The sequence below is a fragment of the Lissotriton helveticus genome, chromosome 2_1, assembly GCF_964261635.1.
Source record: "Lissotriton helveticus chromosome 2_1, aLisHel1.1, whole genome shotgun sequence".
NCBI lineage: Eukaryota > Metazoa > Chordata > Amphibia > Caudata > Salamandridae > Lissotriton > Lissotriton helveticus.
The window spans coordinates 236,407,517-236,425,667 of NC_136059.1; the positions used below are offsets into that span (position 1 = coordinate 236,407,517).

At 43.5% G+C, this 18,151-nt stretch overlaps 1 long non-coding RNA gene across 1 annotated transcript; it reads right to left on the reverse strand.

Annotated features, from left to right (window-relative positions):
- Positions 1-7,288: 7,288 nt before the first annotated feature.
- Positions 7,289-16,332, reverse strand: LOC144819289 (uncharacterized). Its single transcript, XR_013607264.1, has 2 exons — positions 16,236-16,332; positions 7,289-8,077 (listed from the first exon to the last, which is right to left on the reverse strand). It is a non-coding gene; the product is annotated as an uncharacterized LOC144819289 (long non-coding RNA).
- Positions 16,333-18,151: the final 1,819 nt, after the last annotated feature.

An 18,151-nucleotide genomic window follows, 5' to 3' on the forward strand; every position in this document is an offset into this window, starting at 1 on the left:
CTGGCCTAATTTGTTTGTTGACATGTAGGTGTATCTGACGGTTTTTCAGCTTCCCTAACCCAATGAAAAGGCGAGGAAAACGATTGACGATGTTCTGGTCATCACAAACTTTGAAGAGGATCTCCACGAGACGAAGGCGCTCCGCAGTCGGCAGGCTGAGCAAGCAGTCAGCCTCGGGTCCTCTGATAACATGAATGACTGCATCGATGGTGACGTTGTCATGTGCAAGAGTAGTCGGGAATTTGCCAAGACATTGCAGGGGTTTCTTGGACATCCAGGTGTAGACGCGGACAGGTGCATGAGCAAGTGATGGTTTGGGGCGCATCCTCTCGTACTCGGTGACAGGGATGTAGTTCAGCGAAGCTCCGCTGTCCATCACGAATTTGGTGTCGTGATTCCCTACTTTGATGTGCAACCGAGGGTACTTTTTCAATTGATCTGGGTCTGCGATCATGTTGGCATAGTGCTTCGTGTATTCGGAGCCTCGAGATGAAGATCTGGAACTCCGGGACGGGGATCTGCGGTCCCATCATGATCTGTGCGACTCCCTGCTGGAATGGGGTGAGCTTCAGGACTCAGCGTCGGTGTCATTTACGGCTCTAACATGGTGCTTTCTCGTGTCCTATCGGGACGACCTCCCAGTTCCACTTCGCCTTTCTTTGTTGTATTCGCCACACATTGCTTCGAAATGGTTTGTGCGACCACACTTTCTGCACCGCTGGCCCATGGCAGGGCAGACATCCACGTGAGGGTAGTCATATCCGCACCTGAAACACCTCCGTGCCCTTTCAGGTTTCTTTTCTCTCCGGCCGGTTTCCCGCCTCCTATGATCTGAGCGTCTCGAGCGAGACGACGGTCGCGATGTCCATTGCTTGTCTCTCGAGCGTCTTCGCCCACCACCTCGGTCTTGAACTCGATGTGCCTGTTCATTGCTCACTTTGCGTCCCGATTCAATGGTGGCAGCATGCTCTTCAGCCTGATCGTAGACGCGAGTCAGTTCCTCAATGTCGTCCAGTTCTTGCGGCTTTCTCAGTAGTCGTCTCCTGAGGGATTCTGAGTGACACCCCTCTATGATCTGCGATTTTATGGCGGCGTCCGTTGAAAAATTGTCGAAGTCGCAGTGCCTCGATAGTCGCCGCAGTCGAGTGATGAAGGTGCTCATTGCCTCGTCTTTTCCTTGGCGCACCTGATGGAAGGCATGGCGCTCGTAGTCTACGTTCCTTTTATGGAGGAATCTTTTGTTCAGTGCGTCGTGCACTTTGTCATACGTTCCGGTGTCTGCGGCAGGTAGATCTTTGATTAGTTTGCTGATTTCGCGCCCAGCTAGATTTCGGAGAGCTATCAGCTTGTCTTTGTCGACAGTCACTTTGGATCCTTCGAGATAGTCCTCGAAGTCTTCGAGCCATTCCTGCCACTTGGGGCCCATGCTTCCACCCGTTGTTATGGTGACTGGTTCTGGGGCCCTCAAATGCGATCCTCCCGCAAAGAGGGGCTTGACGTCATCTCGCCGCGGTGATTGCGACATTGTGGGACACACAAGATGGTGTTGGAGACTTGTCGATGCTTGTTTGTACCTTTCTTGTCAGTCCTTGTTATTTGTTCACGGCAATGCTTGTTTGTCTCTTAGTGCCAATGCTTGTTTTGTTAAGTTCGCCAATGCTTGTTTTATTAAGTTCGCCAATGCTTGTTGCTGAACTTGCTCGCCTGACCTTAAAATGGCCGCCTCCACTTTGCACAGGGAGGCTGTCCCAAGAGTTGCCTGACTCCAAGATGGCCGACGTAGCTATCTGCAGGCACTACTCTCACTCGACCCTGTTTCTGCCCACAGGACTCACCGGCAGTCTCTTCAAGGGTCCACGCACTCCAGATTCGGCTCCCTGTGGTCTTCGCCACCGTCAGGTGAGGTTGGGGTGGGCTCCCGCCTTGCTTTGCAGGGTCCCGCGTTTTTCCGGCGACAGCTTGCCGATGCTCACGCATTGGGCGTGAGATTTTCCGACGTCGGGCCGCACTCCCGGCTTAGATTTCACCGCGTCTGGCAGCACTTGCCAGGGGTCCTTCGTGGGGGCAGCAGGCCTTCCTGGGGCGACGTCCACCACCCCAAGGCACTCCTCTTTCACTCTTGGGGCTTGGCAGAGTCGGGGTGGGCTCTCGACTTCTGCATGCACAGGGCTCACCCGTTTTGCACGCTTCACGCGTGAGTCGCGCTTCGGCGCGAACAGCGTCTCCTCCTCGAGCGATGCAGCGCTCGGTATTTCGGCTCCCTCTCGGGTCCCCCTCACCTGCGGGGAGGGATAGGGTCACCTGCTGCTGGTTTCTCCCTCAGGCAGCAACTCTGCACGGCCGCGTTTTCTCTCCTTCGGCACAGCACGGGACAGGGCACTCTCGTGGGGTCTTGTGTGCTGCTTTCATGCACATCCCACCCTCGTCGCCAGTTGTAGCATCCTGCTACAAGTAAGCACAAACACTGGTAGCATTCCAACTGGAGCTTTATTACATACATCCAGTGCCTTCCCTGTCCCTACTCTAACTGCCCTCATCCTGTCCCTACTCCGCCTCTTCCTGTCCCTGACCACCTAGCTCCTCCCACCCAGCTACTAGACTGCTAACACACAACAACACTGACCTCGAAAACACCCACTGTCACAATATTCGCCATGTGTATGCATCTGCCGAAAGACATTCGACCAGTTTTTAATTCTCAATTCCAGGCAAAACCCAAGCCCCACACATTGGAGGGCTGGTTTAATCATATACCGGCACTGGCAAATTTGGGGCAAGTGCATGACAACGAAATTAATCTGAGGTCAAAATGTGTGTATGATAGATGTTTAGCCAATAGATGTTTTCAAGCCTGTGCTTTTGCAGACCGTGGTTTTAGTCTGTGTTTTCACACACCAAAGGCAGCGAGTGGGGAACAGTGTAATTATTTAATCCACTAACCGCATAATTCACCCATGAACAGGTGCTGGATTAATAGGGTTAATTTGGGAAATTTGCAGTGGTCCGTAATAGTGCCCAGTCCTTCGCCTGCCTTTGAAGACACATATTGCGATGTGTAAGAAGGTCAGGGACTGGGCCGTGGAGTCGGGCTTCAGGACGCATCCCCTGGCAGCAGATGCACACGGAAAGCTAAAGCGCATTGATCCCGGCGCTGGCAGGACGCCACTTGTTTCACTGGGCGGATTAGCGAGTCAGCATCTAAAGTGGAACAACAAAAGGTTAGCTGAAGACTACTAGAACTGGAGCCATGTTGGGAGCAATTGAGAAAGGAAATGGCTTGGATTTACTGTGTAAATTAAATATATTGTGGGTCCCATGGATACCGCAAGTGTCATAGAGGCGCAGCTAATAGCTTATTTTATTGCATTATTATCAGGCAACTGCACCTGTTTCCAAAGAGACATTATCTGTAGTTTCGAGAGATAAGCCAAAAACAAACCACAGTATATCAAAAGCACAACAGTAGAAAATTACCTTTTTCTATAAAGTGTACTCGTGTGGTTAAGTCGAGTGCAATCAAACATCGCTGCAATAAATGTGAACTATGGAAGCGACCATCGAGGGAGAGCAGAGACGTTCATTATTACCAGGGTTGTTTACAAGACAGTGCCGCATACGGTTGCTTTTCGATAGAATTTCAGGCCAATGAAGAGACGACTCATCGCTGTTGCCACACATACCGCAATGATGAGTCAAACCACTTTATAATTACGAGGGGGGAGAGAGGCAGCTTGGTCAGTAAGACGTGGGGGCGTGAGTTTCAGATTTCCCAACAATCATGCTGGCATATCTTGTTAACATACATCATAATCTGAGTTGAAGGAAAGAGGGGGGGGGGTTTAAGGGGCAGTGGAGAGGAAGAGAGCAGTGTGGATTGTTAGTGGTACTTAAAACAAAATATTTTGTAAAATAACCAAAAAATGTTAGAACATCAAAATGAAGGTAAAGTACACGCTATATATAAAAACGCATAAACAAATAAATAAGTGTGTGTGTGTGAGTGTGTTTTAGTTTGTGTGTGCTTGTAAAAATCATAGGTGAAACCCGACAGACACCTCACCATACCGACTAAAAGGACTCGATCCCAACCATTTACTACACAATACCCCCCCCCCCCCACCCCAACCCCCCAAGCAATGCCCCTGGGCTGGGGATGCATGGTATCTATCAGAAATGCTGATTTTGGTACAGTTTTTCCCCAAAATTCGAAACTGGGTGACATTATTGTATCCAGTACTTTCCGACTTTATGAGAATAACGCATTTTCTAAACTCTGCTTAAAACACATGAACAAAGGAGCATGTTTGCAAGTTTATCTGTAAATACCGGTAGATGGGACATTTGCACAGAAAACACCAAATTCTCCATGTTATTCCCCCTTTGGATGGGTTAGAACTAATCCTGCCAAACATGTATTTTACCTAATAAATACTTGGTGCTAGTTTAAAAAAATGTATTGGGTGCGATAATCTCCGGTCTTGGGAAGTAAATATTTCTCAAATTTGGGAAAGAGAACTAGAGTTTTTTCAGAAATGGTTTAATTGGAGTGTGCTTATGGAGTGTGGGAAGGAGTGTGGTGGACACATGGTAGTGACAGAGACACAGGGAGAAAAAGTGTCACCTTTCTACAAAGCCTTCATCTCCTCGCAGGGGGTAGAAAGCGCTTTAAAGATCTACAATATAACACAATACAGTACAATGGCAGAGACCTCTAGGGGCATATTTACAAGGAAATGTTGAAGTGTAGAGCTGCACCAAGTTGGTCAGTGCCACACTGACATATCCAAAATGCAGGAATGAGCCATATTTACAACATTATGCACTGGCACTCAAATTAGCTGCCTAGCGCCAATGCAGGCATAGTGTAAGGGTGCCTGCGTTGCAGAGAATGATTGTTTATGTGCAGGAAGGTATCCCTTCCTGCACATAAACAATCAATAATGGTGATTTGTTATTTGTATGTGTGCAGCACACATTGAAGAAGCAAATCAACATAATTTAATGATTGTTGAAGCAGAATGTAGCACACATACAAAAAGAATAAAACGAGGAGAAATAAAAGTATTACTCCTCTGTGTTGTGTGCTGGTTATTTTAAGATCTTTGAATCATTTTCCTTTTGCCCCAATGTTCTCCTGGAGGTCCCAGCAGTCCTGGTTCCCAGCGATATTACTGCTTATTTTTCACATAATGCGAGAGAATAAGTGATTCTTTGTCCAGAAGTGGTCAGAATTCTGTCCATGATTAAAAGTCACAGTCTGGTACTACTCACTTTAACATTTTCCTATTTATTTATTTATTTATTTATTTATTTATTGTCAGCTTTCTTACCTCACTTTCTAACGTGTAGAGAAAGGGATAGGAAGCTATGACCTATATTTCAACATTATAACAGCAGTCCAAATATAATCATAGAGGACAGCATACTAAAGAGAAGTACAGGGAAGTAAAAAGGACAATAAGAGCATACTTTTTTACATTAATCAATGAGGCTATTATTTGATATTTAATGAATTCATATGTAATTGATTAGTAATTATGTTAATTGTCTTATATTGATTTATTTTAGTTATATTTTAAGTGTGGGCTGCTATATTTGTGAAGGGTGTAATTTGGTAAGTTAATAAAGTAAAACATAAATGATATTTTTTAAATTGATAATCACTTTTTACATTTTTTAATAATCATGTTAATTTTTAATATATATATTTCTTTGGAGGGGTTAATTAGCAAGGTTCTAATAACGAGTATTATATTTGTTATACATTGTTAGGATTATGTCACAAACATGTTATGTGTTTGAAGTTAAATACTTTCCTTACTGTTGCACAGACTGGAGTGGAAATTAAATTACCATAATGTTAACCTTTTGTTTTACCTTCACCATGGATTTTCTTTCTCCATCATTTACTTCTCACACTTTAACACTCTCATCTGGTTTGGCAAAATTGCTTCTATGTTTTTCCACACCATACAAGTTCCTAACCACCCATTTGTATTTCTCTCACAAAGTCTGCAATGTGTTCAAATCGTCTGTAATAGCAATTGTTTCTTTAGGGTCAGGAATAATAGTTTTTCTTTTAATTTCACACAGTGTACTAATTGATCCCTTATTAAAGTGACACATAAACCAGAAGGCCTACAATTATTGGATACCTCAGTTAGCAAACACAGATATCTTTATTAATTTTTTCGGGGTTTTTGAGCAAGTAAAATAGTTTTAGTATTCAGGGACTATAATAATCCTCTGTCCAATATGAGTTTTTTGCATTTTAAGAGATGTGAAAAACCTCCAGTTCATCACTAAACTTATCAGTATCTTATATTCCCTGTAAACTCTTACACACAGCTCTTCCTTCAGGACCCGGCTTGTGCAAAAGTACATGTTCCTTTATTTATTTATTTGCATTTTTACATTGTGTGAGCAAGATTCAAAGAGCAGCGGAGTGCTTAATATAGGAATAGTTGTATTTAAACAATCAGTGCAAAAATATTTTCATTACATAATCTACAGTATAATAAAAAGTAATGTAATATATTATAATTGACTACTGGCAATTATCACATATTATTCACAACATGGCCAAGATACATACATACAATATGATCACACAATGTCAAATCAAGTACCCGAATTTACAGCAAAGAGAAAAAGATTGATAGCAGTGGGATTTTCAGCTCTCCTTTAAAAGAGTTATAGGATGAAATTAACATACTGTCCAGCACTACGGACTCCAACACCCTAAGGTTCAATGCCTTATTAGGATTATTTCAGAGTTTTTGCCTTCTTGTTTCCTGGTGTTTCAGTGAGAACAATGTCATATCTTAAGAGAGGCGACATACACCAGAAAGGGTCAGTTTCTGACCACAGTAGTTAGGTATTCCCAAAAACATGGGATGGACAATTGTCTAAGGGCCTAATTACGAGTTGCTCCTAATATTCTGACCCACGTGTAAACTCCTGTTTGTGCTTGGGTTGGAATGAACTGTTTGAAGGTGATCCAGCGCTCTGTTTGAAAAACTGTCTCATAAACGCTACCTATCACCTCAATACTCACCATTAATCATGAAACACATATAAAGGCCCATAACACCAATGAGACAATTTTTGAGCAACTGAATCAGGTGGTGTGATTAATCAAAACTACTCACATATTATTTACATTATTATATACAACTGCAGTTTATCTATTTTCACCATGGTTTTATACACTTATTACTATTAATCATACCACTTAAGGGGATTGGATCAACTGATGGAAACTAGACCATGAATAAACAAGACCAGCTTGTCTTTTCAAATCTAATTTTATTAACTTTATTTTTCATAAAGAAAAATAGCATTTACGTTTTAAAATCTTTATTTTATAAGCAATTAAGAAAGCAGCATTTTAATAAGGAAATGAATTAATAAACTGACATTTTCAAAGCAAGCTCAGAAACATGAAATATTAGCAGAATAACAGTTTCCATTCCCTAAATCTATTTCCCTGTCTATTACTCACTTCACCTAGAAAGGAAAAAATCATTTAAAGTCTGCTGTCCTTACATGCGCCAAAAGTCCAACAGCATGTCACGTCATTCAGGAATCGGAAACAGCGAGCAGCAGCAAACTTTTTTCCCTGCACATGGCGTCAGGTTTTATACCTTTCTTTCTAGCTAAACTTTCTACATTTTACATTCTTTAAAGCAAATCCGAGCTTTTCATTGGCTGTCCTGTGTCAGTCCATGATAAAATTGTATTAGGTCATCTCCGATTCTTGACCAAGTACAGGCTTCACATAAGCCCTATTGTCTTTCACTTCCACATCTTTCAGCTTCCTCAAGAAAGTTACTTTTCCTCGAGTTTTGAACATTTACTTCCTAGCCTTGGCAGACACTTTACGTTTCTGTCCTTGAGCCTTTTCTCCATGAGCACGTTCAACTCAACCAAAGAACTGCTTTTTCAATTAAGGATGACAGTGCAGTAAAAATCTTCACAGCTACGCATGTGCAAAGACTTCACTCTGGACAAGCTTTTGCGTCTGCAGCTCTGTCAGCCATGTTTTCTGAACCACCTTTAGACCTCACTTTGGAAACTATTATTAAACAAACACAAGACATCAATTAATTAAAGAATTGAGACCCATTTTGTTACCCACCCCATTTACTAATTAATCCTATTAATTATATTACCTAGCAAAAGCACAATCAGGCAGCATTATATTTGCTTATCCTTTAGGAACTGCTCGAACTCCTTGAGCTTTCGTCACAGAAAAGACATAACATAAGCACACAAAATAAGCACATGCCATTAGTTAAACAGCCGCATTTTTTCAAATTCAAATTCAAAGATAGCTTTATTCGGTATTTAACAAACACCATATAAGCAAACATTACAAAAATGCGATTAAAAACAACGTTAATTAAACATTTACATGCTAAAAAGGAGATTTTTACAAAAAATACATATTCATTACCCTAGTCATTCGGTTAATCTAATATTAAAAACCCTGTAAAAAAATGTTCTAGAAAGCGATTGATATATGTATCGTTACAATTGCATGATAGAAGGGTTGAGGTAAATATGACATATTTATGTATTATATGGTGTTATTAGGCACAGAATAATACTTCTACAAACCCTCAACCTACTAATCGTTACTCATGGATCCTCTACATTTTGTAACGAACGACAGGAATTTTATCATCACTCCAATAGTACATTCGTCTTGAAGCAGATACAATCTGTGGAGGGCTGCTTTACAACTTCTCAGGCCCCACAGTTTTAACAGAGGCAATAGATGTTTTTTCCTACCCCATTGATAGTACTTGCAAAAGAGTATGCAATGTATGTTAGACTGAGTAGCTACTCCGTCACACGGGCAATTAATCATTTTCACTGACCAATCATTCGGGGCAGGGAACGTTATTAACCTGAAAAAACAGTTTGTCCTCAGACAAGCTAACAGCATTCTATGGTAAGGGGAGATATTTGGCGCCAGATAGGGATGTAAACCATGTTCATGCAAAATCTGGCGGTGGGCTATAATGGTGGACTTATTCCCATCTAGATAATATCTCCTCTCCTCCAATAGGCCAAGACATGTCTCTTTTAATACTTTTTTGGGGATTTGGGCGCATGATAGTGGGTCCGAAAAGAATTCTGGGTTGCCGATGGAGTTCAGGAATTTTTTAACATAGGCTAGCCAAGGTTGTTTAGCGCCATTTCCTTGCTGCAGGCAATCCTGAATTACCTCCCTATTAAAGGTCGTGTCCTCGCATGTCCAGATCTTATGCCACAACATAACTGGTGCTATCTTTATGATGTCACTAATGTGAGATCTATCCAGTTCGTTGTGGCAGATGGTAGTGGATGTGGAACGTGGGACTCCTAAGAGGTACCTCAGGAAAGCATTCTCCACCCTTTGGATTTCGGAGCTATCTGCAAGTCCCCAAATCCCCGCCCCATAAACAGCTGTGGACACACATTTAGCTGCGTAGATCTTACGTAGTGTGTCTACCGGTTTCCCGCCCAATTTTTTAGCAAATTGCTTAACCGCCCCTATTGCGCGGGCAAAGGCCAAGTTTCGGGAGGTAATCGCTGCAGACCATGTCCCCCTGTTATTAAAAATGATACCCAGGTAGGAAAAAGTTTTCGACATCGCTATCTTTGAATTATTAACAAAGGTTTTGCAGTCTGGTACTTTTTTTCTCGTTGTGCATGACATCGTGAAAGTTTTCCCCACATTTATTATGAGGCCTCTGGAGCTCATAAAGGTTGCAAAGCCCGTTAGTGCCTTTTGGAGTCCCCGCTGAGTGCGGGCCATAATCACCGCATCGTCAGCATATAACAATAACGGGACTGCGAGTCCGTTTATCTTGGGGTAATCCACCTCCAGGACATTCATCGAGTCTGCTACCTCGTTTATATACAGGTTAAATAAAAACGGTGCGAGGATGCAGCCCTGGCGAACGCCCTTTGCAATTGGGAATTTTCTGGTTTGCTCGCCATTTTTCCCATATCTCACCGTAGCTCCTGCATCTCTGTAAAGTTCCTGGATAAAAGTTAAGATGTTTTTATCTATCCCCATTTTAGTCAGGGTTTTCCACAGGGTTCCATGATCCAGACAATCGAAAGCCGAAGTTAGGTCGACAAATGTCAGGAACAAGTTCCCTTTTTTTGATCCAATATATTTGTTTATTATAAGGGACAGGTTTAAGCCCTGCTCTATGGTTCCCACCCCCGACTTAAAACCATATTGAAATTTTGAGAGTATCCCGTTAGTCTTGGACCAGGTTTGTAGTTTAGTTAGTAGCACCCTGCCAGCAACCTTCATTAAATTATCTAACAGAGAAATGGGGCGATAACATTTTGGGTCTTGTCTGTCTCCTTTTTTAAATATTGGAATGACTATCGCTTCCTTCCATGTGTTGGGGAAACCTATTTTGGTATAAGCATTTAGGACATTTGCCAGTAAGGGTGCCCAGAGGTCTACGTTCCCTTTAAATAGATCAATGGGTATACCGTCAGGCCCTGGAGCCTTTAGGCTTGCACTCTGAGAAATCGCTTGTTCCAGGTCTGCGGGGGTGAACATTACTTTTAATGGGAAATTTCCCTGTGGTTGTAGAAGGATCTCACTCCCCTCGGCCAACTCCTCTTGTGAGGTCAACACAAATGAGTCTTTCTTGTAAAGGGCAGTAAAATGCTTGACCCAGACATCTTCAGCTATACCAATTTCCATGGTGTCTACCTTCCTATCTAGAAAAAAGGGGGCATTTACCTCTTTCCAGAAGGACGTATTATCCCTTAGTGCGCTTGCCTTTATCAAGGCTTCCCAAGCTGCGTTTTTAAGTTCTTTCTTCCTTGTCAGGAGAGTCAGCTTGTAAGCTTGTCTAGCCTCCTTGACTTGGCTGCTATCCCTGGGTATAGTCTTTAATGCCTGTAAAAGTGCTTTATGGGCACTTGTGCAGGCTCGGTTAAACCAGCCATATATTCTCGTTTCCTCTCTTGCCTTTAATTTTTTAGTTAGCTTAGAGTTTATTTCGGCTTTAATCTCATCGAATGCCTGTATTATTTGTTCTGGGTTAGTGCTTAGTTCCAGGCAGGTGTTAAATTGTCTAATTTCTTTCTGTAATAGATCTTTCAAAAAGTTCGTGGGTTCAATTTTTGCCCATTTAATGGCATAGCCATTTTTCTTGGCCAGTGCCACTGAACGGCCATGCAATATATCCGTGGTGCTTATTTTTTGAGTGCCAGGTTTCCCTAGTTTAAGGGAAATACTAATGGGAAAGTGGTCACTTATTGCTAGGGCCTCCGTTTCAAACCCGCCCACCCAACCTTGGTTCCTATTTGAAACTAGGATAAAGTCTATTACAGTACCTGCCCCATGACCAAAAAAGGTTGTTTGAAACACTACGGGTGGCTGGCAAAGTTCGTTTGCAAAAGCCAAATCCCATTCGTGCATAAAATGATTTAGCAGATTTCCCCCTATGGAGTGTTCAAAATGTGTGGTGGGATCCCCTTGTGAGTCAAAAATGCCACAATTTTTTGTTTGGCTATATGGACATAGGTGGCAATTAAAATCCCCTGCTATAAGTAAGCAGTCTGCCGCCTGGCCGCCTCTCTTTAGCAGTGAATCCAGTTCTGCTATTAGAATTTTTACCTCTACTTTTGGCATATTATTGTAAAGGTTTATCAGAAAGAAGGAGCGCCCATTTAATTTAAAAAACAATCCTTGTAGTGAACTCCCTACACCTGCTTTTGGCCCATTTGCCTCATACATGTTCTGTTCTATGTTACAGAGGTTAGAGGTAAAGATACAAAGTCCCCCCGAGCCCCTGCCTCGATTACCCTGGATCGAGGGAACGTAGAAAGTGCTAAAACCCTCTACTGATGTCTCATATGGGTCCCAACATTCCTGTAGACAGACACTATCCTGCTTTTCCATGAAGGTTAGGAATAGCTGGTCACGCGCTTTTTTCGCAAGCCCGGCAATATTCCAGGAAGATATCTTTAGCAGACAAAACCCCTCAGTGATGGGGCAGGGTTCTTCCTGCCTAAGTTGTGAGACCATGCCCTCTTGCAAGGCTTCAGTCTCGTTATCAAGTTGGGTCTTAGTCCTATCTACTGTACTCAGATATGATTTTGTGTTGGTAATTTCAGTTGTGGACCCAGTACCGTTCTCGGTCCATAACCTGCTGGATCTTTCTGTTAATTGCTGGCTTAGCCGGTTTCCTCCACGCGTGTCTTGCACTAGTATAATCTCTGACATCGCGGGATTATTATTTTCTACTAGGGAAGGGACATCATGGATCTTATGTAGGGGAGCAGTGACTTCTAAGACCCCTGTGGTAACCTTTATTGGTCAATCGACCATGTCTAAACCGTCGAATCTGTTCCTCATGGGAACCCCCTCCCAGTAATCGAAATTTGGGTTGCCTCTGCTATGGTACCAGGGGCGGGAATTCCAGCCTCTATTCCATCCATTATTATTGTTATTCCTATTTCTTTTTCTATTAGTATACCCCACCTGTGTCCAGGGCCAATCCTGAACATCTTCCCATCCAGTTCTGTTTTCATAATTCGGGGTATTTAACGGAGGATAAAAGAAGGAAAGGCGCTGTACATCCACCCCTCCCCTTTTTTCAAGTGCTGGCCAGGAAGAGATATAGTCAACCATGGCGGGATCGTCACAGTTGACTATGACACAGTCACCCTGTAAGCTTTTTTTAGTATCCCCAATCCAAAACACTCTTCTAACTGAATTGATTCTGCTATGATGCGATGGCTGTATAGGTCTGTTTTGGCTAAGCCATTGCAGAACTTTATTTCTCAGTGACCACTGGGGCTCGTCCGAGCCCTCTGGTAATTCTGAGACCCCTGTTAGGACAACAGTGAACGGGGTGGCCTCAGGTGGAAGATGGAACGGCCGTCTAAGTCTAGATCCCGTCCTCTGTTTCCCCTGAGCTTGAGAGGGCTGAGAGGGCTGAGATTTTTGGAGTTTTTGTGTATTCTCCTTTAGGTTTGCTAGCTGAGTATTTAGGGCTACTAGGGCTGGGGTGGGTTGTGCGTTATCACTAATGGTGACGAGTTGGCCCTTTCCCTCTACAGTTTGGGGTTTAGGAGTATTTTGTGGATTCTGTTTGACATTTTTAGTAGTCTGGATGTTCCCTTCTTTATCTGGTCCACAGGGCTTTGGGCAGACAGCTGGTGTTGTAGATGGTTGAGTTGGTTTAGCCAATATGGCCGGTTTACTTGGTTGTATCGTCTTCCCCGCCCCCATGTCTAGGATACTAAGTGACTTTTGCATGAATGCAGGAGTGTTTAGTTTGGCGAGTTGTTTTTCAATTACCCTTATGCTTTTCTCCAGGGGTTTCAGATGGTATTTTAACAGTTCCCCCATGCTGTTTGTGAGAAAATCGTGTAGTGTCACACATGAGGTACAGGGTTTTTGTAAGCCCCCTACTGCGCCTAGTGAATCTAGGTTCCCCAGTGGCGTGATGTTCCGTGGAGGCGTGTTTAGAATCACACTATTGGTTGGTGATGGTGTTTGCAACACTACGGTGTTGTTAGTGTTTATGTTCAGGTTGCTGGGAATCCCACCATTTGGTGGAGCTAATGAATGCACGTGTGGGTTCGACCCCTTGTTTAACCTCTTAGGTATGGCACCCTCCCTGGCCCCCGTGATGTTAGATTCTGTGGCTATTTCATGATTTTGTAGGAGTTGTAAATCTGGTGTTTTTTCCAGATCCTCCCTAGAGTCAGAATCGGAACCTAGTGACAACTGTGTTGCTGACAAATCCACAGTGTTTGAAACTGTGTGAACTAATGCACTTGTTGTATTCAGCAGGGGTATGATAGCCCCCTTTTGTATAGGGGTTTGTGCTGAGGCCAGCGGGCCCATAGACGATCTTTTTCTGGCCATCTCCAGTTCGTGAGACACCCGTCGATCTAACAATTGGATAGTATTGTCAATGGCTGCATTGGCCTTGTGTAGGAATAGGTCAAGTGGACCCGTTATGTCAGTGGTTTTGTCTGTTTTTTTGCTTCTAGTGACTCTGGACATAATTGGGCGCTCTGCGTCACTGGGGTGATAACTTGTAGATCGCGAGCAAAACTAGTATCGCTGTTACAACTAGAATATGAGGCCCCACTAATATTGACCACACAAAGCAGCAGGTGGGCGGAGAGAAATATATAAACACAATGACAAAAATAGAAATACCGTGGCCCAGTCCAGTCCTGCACAGTCTGGAACGGGCTGAAACGGGCCCGCCCTTGGCCCGGGCTTCGCCTCGCGCTTCTCCACGCGCGCGTCCCGCGTTGCGTGGAGTATGGTTTAATTTAAAGGGAGGGTGAATGGGCGTTACCGCCGGGGGAAGAGGCACCAGGTGGTGGAAGCAAAGGCTTCTGGTCCTCGCAGTCCCCCGGTGCAGGCAGCCAACCAGAGTGGGGTCTAGCGCACGCTGGGAGCTGTTGGACACTCCGTCGATCAAGGAGGAGCTCCCACCAGCAGCGCGACCTCAAAGGGTTTCTCCAGGCAATTTGGCGCTAGTCCGCTTCCAAACGTCCTTCAGGGCAGCAGTAGCACGGATTCTGTGAGTGGCACCCGCGAAGCGGGTGTCACGAAAGGTAAATAGGGAACGGCAGGTGATGGGCGTTACCGCCGGGGGAAGAGGCACCAGGTGGTGGAAGCAAAGGCTTCTGGTCCTCGCAGTCCCCCGGTGCAGGCAGCCAACCAGAGTGGGGTCTAGCGCACGCTGGGAGCTGTTGGACACTCCGTCGATCAAGGAGGAGCTCCCACCAGCAGCGCGACCTCAAAGGGTTTCTCCAGGCAATTTGGCGCTAGTCCGCTTCCAAACGTCCTTCAGGGCAGCAGTAGCACGGATTCTGTGAGTGGCACCCGCGAAGCGGGTGTCACGAAAGGTAAATAGGGAACGGCAGGTGATGGGCGTTACCGCCGGGGGAAGAGGCACCAGGTGGTGGAAGCAAAGGCTTCTGGTCCTCGCAGTCCCCCGGTGCAGGCAGCCAACCAGAGTGGGGTCTAGCGCACGCTGGGAGCTGTTGGACACTCCGTCGATCAAGGAGGAGCTCCCACCAGCAGCGCGACCTCAAAGGGTTTCTCCAGGCAATTTGGTGCTAGTCCGCTTCCAAACGTCCTTCAGGGCAGCAGTAGCACGGATTCTGTGAGTGGCCGCATTTAATACTGGCAAAGACAATAGACAAGGCTAGTTTATTATTTTTTTCTTTGCGTTTGCAACATTAAGCAAATTAGTTTATCCCGCGTGTATTGATGAATGTATTCTTAAACTGAGTTGATTAGTAATTTCACCACAAGCCTATTAATTTAATTACTATTATGCGAGATTAACTTCACAAGTTTGAACAAAATCTTGTTCTTCACCTTGCTTCATCAAAGGTATTTACTGCATCTGATCATTATTGGATGTGTTAAATAATTCAACCTTTGTTAAATTTCGGCTGGTCGAATCTGCTAAAATTTAACAGCTGGAACCATATTGTATTTACTGTATTGTGCAGATTGTGATGCGATAAGCACCAAAATCTGCATGTTATTCCCCATCAACTCCTAATAGATGTTATTTATCACATTCAATAAACAACGCACCCCATGGTATCGTTATTTAACATGTAAAATAATTAACGCCTTTACTTGTAATAAGACCCTCGATATACTTCGCTTTTCTGTGGGGAGCTGCTTCCAAGAAGCCAGAATATGTTAGATGTAGTCAAGCATTCCAGGGTCTGTGGCCACCCCAGCTTCTTTGAGGGAAGCTAGCTGCAACCTTGGGATTGAGTAGGGAGTCTTCATATTTATAACTTAACAACACGAGAAATGATATTACTAGCTTGAAATCTGAGGTACAAGGTTGAATTATTTGACTGAGTCTAGTTGATATTGTGCCCCTTTTGCTGTTGCAATAAAGTGTGCTTCCTTATCCAGTTTCTTTTGTCCAAGAGCAAGCCAAAAGAGTTGGCCCATACAATGATCATAGGTGTGCATCTTAACACCATAAATGAGTAGAGCCACGTTTGAAATGGGATAGAGCAGTTGCTGAAGATAGCAAGAGATATTGAAATTCCTTTTTAAGCTGGTTAAGTTTAGTTTTGAATAGCTCAAACAACTTTGTCCATGTATGCAACATCCACAGAGTCCAAAAGTTTTCACACATGGATACAGTCTGCAATATACGACCTGGTACCGCCAAAGCGCTTCATGAAAAATGACAAACCTAAGAAGATAAGCGCACCATGGTACTCGCTGGCTCTTTCGGAAATTCATCTCCAGTGCAGAAAAAGCGAACGGAAATGGAGTAAGGACTATCAGCCAGATTCATCAAGCGAAATGCGCTCGCAAAAGGGCCAGATTCTGAGAATCTGGCCCTTTGCGAGTGCAATTTTTGCATTTGGGATTCATCATCCCAAATGCAAAAATCGCTAATAAAGAATTCGCAAATTTGCGAGGATTAGCATTTAAGGAATCTCTATTAGAGATTCCTTAAATGCTATTCATGAAACATTTAAAAATTGCGAATTCGCAATTTAGGACCGCTATTTACCACGAAGTAAAACCTCGTGGTAAATAGCGAAAACTTAGAAAAATGCATTTAAATGCATTTTTCTAAGTTGCATGTTACACACACACATGTCCTTTGGACATGTGTGTGCACAACATCAGTGTAAATTCACATTTCAGGGGTGCTACAGGGTGTCCTTTGGACACCCCTGCACCCTTGAAATCGCATCCTTATTTGCGATTAGCAAATTGCTAATCGCAAATAAGGAATAACTACCCATTCATTCCTATGGGCCTGTAGGCCCATAGGAATGCATGGGGAGTTATTCCTTATTTGCGATTAGCAATTTGCTAATCGCAAATAAGGAACATGTAGGAATCGCAATATTTTTTGCAATTCCTACATGAATCCCGTTTTGCAAGTCCTTAATAGCGATTCCTTATGAATCGCTATTAAAGACTCGCAAAACGGGTCTTTGATGAATCTAGCTGTATGATCCCATAGCAAAAGAGCTTTTTTATAAAAAAAAAGGAATGAATATTTTGCACACATAAAAACGGCCAAGAAACATTACTACATCAAAATGATTTCAGAGGCCCAACAAAAACAATAAACCGTATTCGCTATAGTGAAATCTTTTACCCATCCAAAAGTGCTTCAAACAGAAATTCCCCCCTCTCAGGTTCTCTGCGACCAGATCGCGGATCACTTTGAGGAGAAAATAAGTCTCATACAGAAGGACTTTCCTCAAATAACCTTGTCTAATTCAAATGAAAGTAAAGATACCTCGGCCATGACATATGAACCCCTAAGGATGTTTAGGCCTGCCACCCTTGCCCTTACAAGGGATGCCATCATATCCTGTAAATCTGGATCACCTTTAGACGCCTGCCCTCCGTTTATTCTCCATCAAATTGTGGACATAGTAAATCCTTTCATCAACAGATTAGTTAACGATTCATTGAGTTTAGGTATTGTACCCAGAGATTGGAAAAAAGCTACAGTTAAACCTCTAATGAAAAAACCAAATAAAAATCCGACAGAGCTCTCCAATCTACGTCCCATCTCCCTCCTGCCAATACTTGGTAAGATAACTGAAGCCATGGTACATCAAGAACTTTCACACTTAGTGGAAACTCATAACATCCTTCATCATCAACAATCTGGCTTCCGGCCTAAGCATTCCACGGAAACTGCTCTTATGGAATTAATCGATTCCATAAAACTCATTCAAGATGATATTGCTTGACTTATCGGCGGCGTTCGATACCATTTCCCACGATATACTCATTGACAGATTGAGAGGAAATGGTATAACTGATAGAGCTCTTGATTGGATTGGCTCTTTCCTCTCGGAGAGAACCCAAAAGATATCCTTAGGATCTTTTTCTTCAAAGGAGAAACAAATTACTGCAGGAGTCCCTCAGGGCTCCATATTGAGTGCCCTGCTTTTTAACATTTACATGTCGCCTCTCATTACCCTTATTGAATCACATGGTATATGTGTCACTTCATAAGCAGATGACACGCAAGTGATTGTCTCTCTTGAAAAAAACTCAACTAAAGCTGAACCAAATTTCCAAATTTGCTTGATGGAGATCTTCCAGTGGATGGAAAATAACCATCTAAAA